The following is an 8,363-nucleotide window of genomic DNA, read 5'->3' as shown; positions in this document are numbered from 1 at the left end:
TTGTGAAGCCAAAAGCTGTGTTTTTAAATAACAAATCCATCATTAAGATGTTAGTTTTTAACTTAAATATGAGTCCATAATTCCTAATAACACTTCCTCATGTGAAAAAAGTGGTATGGTTTGAATCAGGAGAGAAATATAAGCCAAAACAGAGTGGATTTTGTTATTATAGATTATTTTTGGCATCATTACTCCAGTTTTTAGTGTCACATGATCTTTTAAAAATCATTATAATATGTGAATTGGCTGTATTTATTTAATCAAAAATATTGTAAAAATGTGAAATATTATTATAATTTAAAATAGCTGTTGTCTATGAGAGTATCTGTTAAAATGTAATTTATCTCTGTGAACAAACCTGAATTTTCAGCATCATTACTCCAGTCTTCAGTGTCACATTCCTTTAGAAATCATTATAACATGCTAATTTGCAGTGTTTATTTAATCAAAAGTACTTTAAAAAATGTTATATATTCTTTGAGTCCATAATTTTTATCTTTCAATTGCTTCATCAGATTTGGAGAAATGTAGCTTTGCATCACTCGTTCACTAATAGATGTAAATGGGTGCCGTCAGAATGAGAGTCCAAACAGCTGATTAAAAACATCACAATAATCCACAAGTTATGCACACCACTCCAGTCCGTCAATTAACATCTTGTGAAACCAAAAGCTGTGTGTTTATAAGAAACAAATCCATCGTTAAGATGTTTTTAACTAAAGTCCATAATTCATAATAACACTTCCTCCAGTGAAAAAAGGTGATCTGGTTTGAATCAGGAGAGAAATATAAGCCAAAACAGAGTGGATTTTGATGTGAGAGACAACAGGAGATGGACTTTTTCAATTAAGGAAGCGCTATTATAGATTATGGACTCATATTTTTGGCCAAAAATGATGGTTTAACCCTCAAAGACCGAGACCACAAAACTGGTCATAAGGGTAAATTTTTTTGAATCTGAAAGCCGAATAAATAAGCTTTGTTTATAAGAAACAAATCCATCATTAAGATGTTTTTAACTAAAATATGAGTCCATAATTCATAATACCGCTTCCTCCAGTGAAAAAGTTTAAATCAAGAGAGAAATCTACACAGATCAAACATTGTTTGCTATTTTGATGTGAGAGACTACAGGAGATGGACTTTTTCAATGAAGAAAGTGTTATTATAGATTATGTACTCATATTTTTGGCCAAAAATGATGGTTTCTTACAAAGATGTTTCTTACAAACATGCAAACTGGATTTGTGTGGATTATTGTGATGTTTTTATCAGCTGTTTGGACACTCATTCTGACGGCACCCATTCACTGCAGAGGATCCATTGGTGAGCAACTGATGTAATGCTACATTTCTCCAAACCTGATGAAGAAACAAACTCATCTGCATCTTGGAAGACTTTTTTTAAAGCTAATTATAATTTTTAATAAACTATTCTTTTAGTTTTCAACATATTAAATCATATCTCCATCTTAGGTGAGCACAGGGAAAGATTTTTTAAGTGCTACATGTTGATTTAGTGTCTTTTTGTACATCCCACATATGGAATAAAAATGCAGCATGAAGTTAATTTCTTGCTAACAATTCTTAGTAATTGCCTCATTATATAAACGAATCTGGAAAAAGGCAATTAGAGCTGAAATGCAAATGGACAGCTTGAGGCTTCAGCAATCTCTAAACACACACTCACACACTCCAGTGTAGAATATAACAGTGAACAGCTAATGGTCTTCTGGCCGTCGGATGGGTGTTTATGCGGTACAGAGGTTACTTCTGGTTAACACACATTTGTTTTTTTGTTTTCTAAGTTGCATTAAGAACCCATTATATTGTCATTATGTGATGCGTTTCTAGGTGAATCAGAATATTTAATGTTTCTATTAATCAGGAATTCATGTAATGACGTAAAGCGTGTCTATACAGTGTGGCAACATTTTTAATGTTTTTATAGCTTCTTCTGCTCACCAAGGCTGCATTTATTTGGTCAAAATTACAGTAAAATATATTTAGGATTTACAATTACTTTTTTCCTTGTGAATATATGCTAAAATGTAATTTATTTCTGCGATCAAACCTGAATTTTTAGCATCATACTCCAGTCTTTAGTGTCACGTGATTATTTAAAAATCATTCTAATGTGTTAATTTGCTGTATTTATTTAATCAAAAATGTTGTAAAAATGTAAAATATTATTATAATTTAAAATAGCTGTTGTCTAGGTGAATATATGCTCAAATATAATTTATTTTTGTGATCAAAGCTGAATTTTCAGCATCACTTCTCCAGTATTTACTGTCACATCATCTTTTAGTAATCATTCTAATATGCTAATTTGCAGTATTTATTTAATCAAAAATATCGTAAAAATGTGAAATATTATTATATTTTAAAATAGCTGTTGTCTATGTGAATATGCCCTAAAATGTAATTTATTTCTGTGATCAAAGCTGCATTTTCAGCAGCATTACTCCAGTCTTCAGTGTATCATGATCCTTTAGAAATCATTCTAATATGCTAATTTGCTGTATTTATTTGAATAAAAATACTGTAAAAATGTGAAATATTATTATAATTTGAAATAGCTGTTGTCTATGTGAATATGCCATAAAATGTAATTTATTTCTGTGATCAAAGCTGAATTTTCAGCATCATTACTCGTCTTCAGTGTCACATGATCCTTTAGAAATTCTTCTAATATGCTAATTTGCTGTATTTATTTAATCAAAAATATTGTAAAAATTTGAAATATTATTATAATTTAAAATACCTGTTGTCTATGTGAATATGCCCTAAAATGTAATTTATTTCTGTGATCAAAGCTGCATTTTTAGCATCATTACTCCAGTCTTCAGAAATCATTCTAATATGCGGATTTGCTGCTCTAAAAACATTTCTGATATTTATCAATGTTGAAAACAGTTGTGCTGTCCAGTATTTTTGTGGAAACTGTAATACATTTTATTTTTCAGGAGCATCATTTATTTGAAATAGAAATCTTTTGTAACATTATGAATGTCTTTATTGTCAAAAATATAGTACACAGAAGTGTGTATGAAACTGTCTGTTTTGTCTGCAGCACATTTGTTGAAGCATTGCAAAGCACATTGACAGATTGCAAATGAAGGTTTGAGATGCGTGTGGTGGCTTTGTTGTTTGGTTGAGGTTGATCTGGCGTTCTGTGCGGTTGGTTTCCCGCTGAAAGTCATTAACTGCGGTCGATGTCTGGCGCTGGATAGTTTACAGGCCCTGGGCTCGTTACTGGGCTCCTCGCAATCAGCTCAGGGTGAGTAATTGACAGATGAAGGAGCAGCGCTGATCGCAGCGGCCCGTCAGGGGGATCAGTGACGAGCGAAGCCAGGAGTCTTACCCCATGGAATTCTGGGAATTCAGGCCAGGCTATAAGAAGCGAGGTGGCGTCCGTAAGACCAGGACGAGGAAAGTGATCTCAACACCTTGGCTGGCATAATCCAGCGTCTGATTGGTGTGTGTGTGTGTGTGTGTGTGTGTGTGTGTGTGTGTGTGTGTGTGTGTGTGCTTTAGTGCAGAAGCAATAGAGAGATACTACAGTCATGTAGCTAAAAAGCATCAGCATATGTGTTTAATATTTATGAATTTGCTCTGAAATGCAAATATATATGAATATAGCAGATGCTTTTATGCAAAGCAACTTATAAAATAGGAACAAAAGCAATTTGTCAAAGAGCAACACTATTCATAATATACAATGCCAGGTTTAATAAATAAATAGATCATGCATTTTTAAATGGGTATCAAAACTTGATATTTTTATTATAATTAAATATATTTTAAGGATAAAAATAGACATTAACATTTACCTTACCTTCTTTACTATAATTAGAATTTTTGATTTAAATTTTTTCAATTGAAACTTTTCCAGTTTAAATATAATTAGAATTTTTGAATTTAATTTTTGAATTAAAACTTTTCCCATTTCAATGTCATTTGAATTTTTCAGTTGAAACTTTTCCAGTTTAAATATAATTTTTGAATTAAATTTTTAAATGGAAACTTCTGCAATATTTTTTATTGCAGGTTTTAAACTTCTCCAATTTAAATGTAATGTGAATTTGTGAATTTAAACTTTTTCAATTTAAATATAATTAGAATTTTTGAATTTAATTTTTGAATTAAAACTTTTCCCATTTCAATGTCATTTGAATTTTTCAGTTGAAACTTTTCCAGTTTAAATATAATTTTTGAATTTAATTTTTAAATGGAAACTTCTGCAATATTTTTTATTGCAGGTTTTAAATTTCTCCAATTTAAATGTAATGTGAATTTGTGAATTTAAACTTTTTCAATTTAAATGTAATTTGAGTTTTTGAATCGAATTATGAAACTAAAACTTTTCCAATTTAAATGTAATTTGAGTTTAATTTTTGAATTGAAACTTTTCCTATTTAAATGTAATTTGAGTTTTTTAATCTCAGCTTTTCCAGGTAAAATATAATTGGAATTTTTTATTGAATTTCTAAAATGGAACTTCTCCAATTTAAATATAATTGGAATTTTTAAATGGAAACTTTTCCAGTTTAAATATAATTAGAATTTTTGAATTGAATTTTTAAATTGAGACTTCTCCAATTTAAATGTAATGTTAATTTTTGAATTGACCCTTTTCCAGTTTAAATATAATTTGAAATTTTGAATTATAACTTCTCCAATATAAATGTAATTTGAAATTTGAAATTAAATTTTTTTAATTGAAACTTTTTCTAGTTTAAATATAATTACAAATATATGTATGTATAGTTTGGGGTCAGTAATAATATTGAAATAAATACTTTTATTAAGCAAGGATACATTCAACTGATCAAAAGTGACAGTAAAGACATTTATAATGTAACAAAAGATTTCTATTTCAATTTTTTTTTTCTGCAAAATAAAATCACAGTTTTCACAAAAATATTGCGCACCACAACTGTTTTCAACATTGATGATAATCAGAATTGTTCCTTGAGCAGCAAATCAACATATTAGAATGATTTCTGAAGGATCATGTCACACTAAAGACTGACGTAATGATGCTGAAAATTCAGGTTTGATCACAGAAATAAATTACATGTTAACAGATATTCACATAGAAAATGGCTATTTTAAATTGTAATAATGTTTCAGAATTTTCACTGCTTTTACTGTATTTTTAATTAAATAAATGCAGCCTTGGTGAGCAGAAGAGACTTCTCTCAAAAACATAAAAAAACGTTTGAATAGTGTATATATTTAATTTTAAAATTCATACAGTTAAAAAAAACATTATTTTTGTAAAATGAAATGGTTGAATATAGTTTGTCTAATAGCTGATGGTGATTTCACAGCTAGAGAGCCTAGTAAATGGCAAATTTGAAATGATGCATTCATTTTATAGCATTATTGCTTAAAAATCCCTCAAAGTATTTAAAAAGAGAATATGTGCATGATTTATTCTCAAAACTGCTGGTGGATGTTGGTAGTGACACAGTAAATGTGCAGAATAATGCTTTTCTCAAAATAGACAAATAGCCAGTTATATTGAATTTATATATTTGATATTTTCCTTCATTCAAAGGCCATGACGTGCAAAAGGTCTGTGAAAGACATGCTGGTCTGTGGGAGCTGGTGGTTTGAGTTTGGTGCTGAATGGAACGGTTCACGCTGACTTCATTTCTCACGTCTGCTCTCAGCGTGCATTTCATCTACAATCAGAAAAACACCATTCACCCATGACTCACTGGCTGTTTGCTAATGAATGACAAGCTGAAGGGAGAATAATGAAAGCTTTCCTCAAATGAGCTCCAAGACTGTTTCAACTTTTACTGTGGTCACACAAACCTCAAACGCTGCTTTTAGACATTGTTCGGGTCAGTATTCATATTCTCTGGTGACTCAGCGGACAAAAACGCCAGCAAATATTAGATTGATGAACCACGGACGCAAAGTCTCATAATGTGACCGACAGGATGGACGGTAATGGTAATATCCGTGTTCATTTCTGGAAAGGGCAAGATAGGAAGAGGATCATCTTTCCGCTCTTCCTGCTCATGATGTATTGCATTAAGATTATTTCATTTTACATTTCTGAAATCCAATCCTTCCAGATTCTTTTCCTTTTTGTTTAATAAAATGAACTGGTCAAGTATTCATCTACCAAAAAAAAAAAAAAAAAATATATATATATATATATATATATATATATATATATATATATATATATATATATATATAGTATTTTCTGCTCTTCAAGGCTGCATTTATTTGATTAAAAATACAGAAAAAACAGTAATATTGTGAAATATTATTGCAATTTAAAATAGTGGTTTTCTATTTTAATATACTTTAAAATATAATTTATTCCTTTGATGCAAAGCTGAATTTTCAGCATCATTCCTCCAGTCAGAAATCTTTCTAATATGCTGATTTACTATCAATGTTGGAAACAGTTGTGCTGCTTAATATTTTTTTGGAATAAATGCAGTTCTTTTTAACTTTTTATTCATCAAAGAATCCTGAAAAAGGTTCCAAAGCTTCCAAAAAAATATTAAGCCACACAACTCTTTACAATATTGATAAAAAAATCAGTATATTAGAATGATTTCTGAAGGATCATGTGACACTGAAGACTGGAGTAATGATGCTGAAAATTCAGCTTTGATCACAGAAATAAATTCTATTTTAAAGTATATTAAAATAGAAAACCTCTATTTTAAATTGCAGTAATATTTCATTTTTATCTGTATTTTTAATCAAATAAACACAGCCTTGAGGAGCAGATACTAGATACTAGTAAAACATTAAACATTATATCTGTTTACTGTGTGGTTTTGATATCTTTATTAGTATTTATATCAGTTTCAAAAACAGAAGGCATTATATAATTAAATATGCGTGCATTTTGCATACATTTCCAGAACAGAAATCGAAATATTGAATAAACTTAGGTCTAAATATACTTCATTTTTAATTTCGTCTATTTAAGAGTTCAGGGTTATAATTTTTTTTAATGATGACCATATGTCCAGAAATTAAAAATGAAGCTGTCAGGAGTCCGAAATAGTTACTCTTAGACGTCCATCACACACAGTTTGACCGTAGCGTTTCAGCTGCCATGATGTGTTATGTACGCTATCGCTTCATTTCTGTGATGGTTTACGGCTCATTCCACTCTTGTTATTGTCATTTGTCCGTTACAGCACTGACTTCATTGAATTTCAGCTACAGGCTTTTAAAATGCTAAACTATGTGCTTTAGGCCTTTTATTAGGGATTCAATAACTAATTGAAGTCAAAGTTTAATTATTCAGTTAATTGTTGAAATAATCAACAGATTTCCAGAGTAGTTGTTAGTTGCAACCATGTTACCTTACAGACCCATTTACTGTAGTAGTATTACTTAACATATAATTAATATAACATGTTTGTAATGTATTACATATTTGATTATTTTTATTATTGATAAGTTTCTAAAAAATAGTTGTATTTATTATTAAATTATTAAATGAATTATTTTTATAAATATAATAATGTAAAAATATAACAAGCTATTATTAGGAACTATATATATATATATATATTTTTTTTTTTTTTAATCCAAAGTACAGCAAAAACAGTCACATTTTTTACTATTTAAAATAAAAGACATTTTATTTGAATATATTTTAAAATGTAATTTATTTCTGTGAAATTTCAGCATCATTACTCCAGTCTTCAGTGTCACATGATCCTTCAGAAATCATTCTAATATTCTGATTTTTGCTGCTCAAAAACATTTATTATTATTATTATTATTATTATTATCAATATTTATATATATTGAAAGAAATTATAGAAATGAATACTTTTATTTAGCAAAGATGCTTTAAACTGATCAAAAGTGTGATAAAAACATTATAATGTTTATTTTATTATTCATTTATAATGTTACCAAAGATTTCTTTTTCAGATAAATGCTGTTCTTCTGAACTTTCTATTCATCAAAGAAACCTGAAAAAAATTCTACTCAGCTGTTGTCAACATAATAAAATAAAATAAATGTATTTTGAACAGCAAATCAGAATATTAGAATGATTTCTGAAGGATCATGTGACACTGAAGACTGCAGTAATGATGCTGAAAATTCAGCTTTGATCACAGGAATAAATTACTTTTTAAAAATATATTAAAATATAAAACAGTTTTTTTAAATAGTAAAAATATTTCAGAATTATACTGTTTTTGCTATACTTTGGATCAAATAAATGCAGGCTTGGTGAGCAAAAGAGTCGTAAACTTTTGACTGGTAGTGTATATCTTATGAAATTATTTAAGTAAATTATTTGTAAAATAATAGACCTACAGGGGTTGGACAAAAAAACTGAAACACCTGGTT

The sequence above is a fragment of the Garra rufa genome, chromosome 10 (assembly GCF_049309525.1).
Source record: "Garra rufa chromosome 10, GarRuf1.0, whole genome shotgun sequence".
Taxonomy (NCBI): Eukaryota; Metazoa; Chordata; class Actinopteri; order Cypriniformes; family Cyprinidae; genus Garra; species Garra rufa.
Note: the sequence above shows the minus strand (reverse complement) of the source record.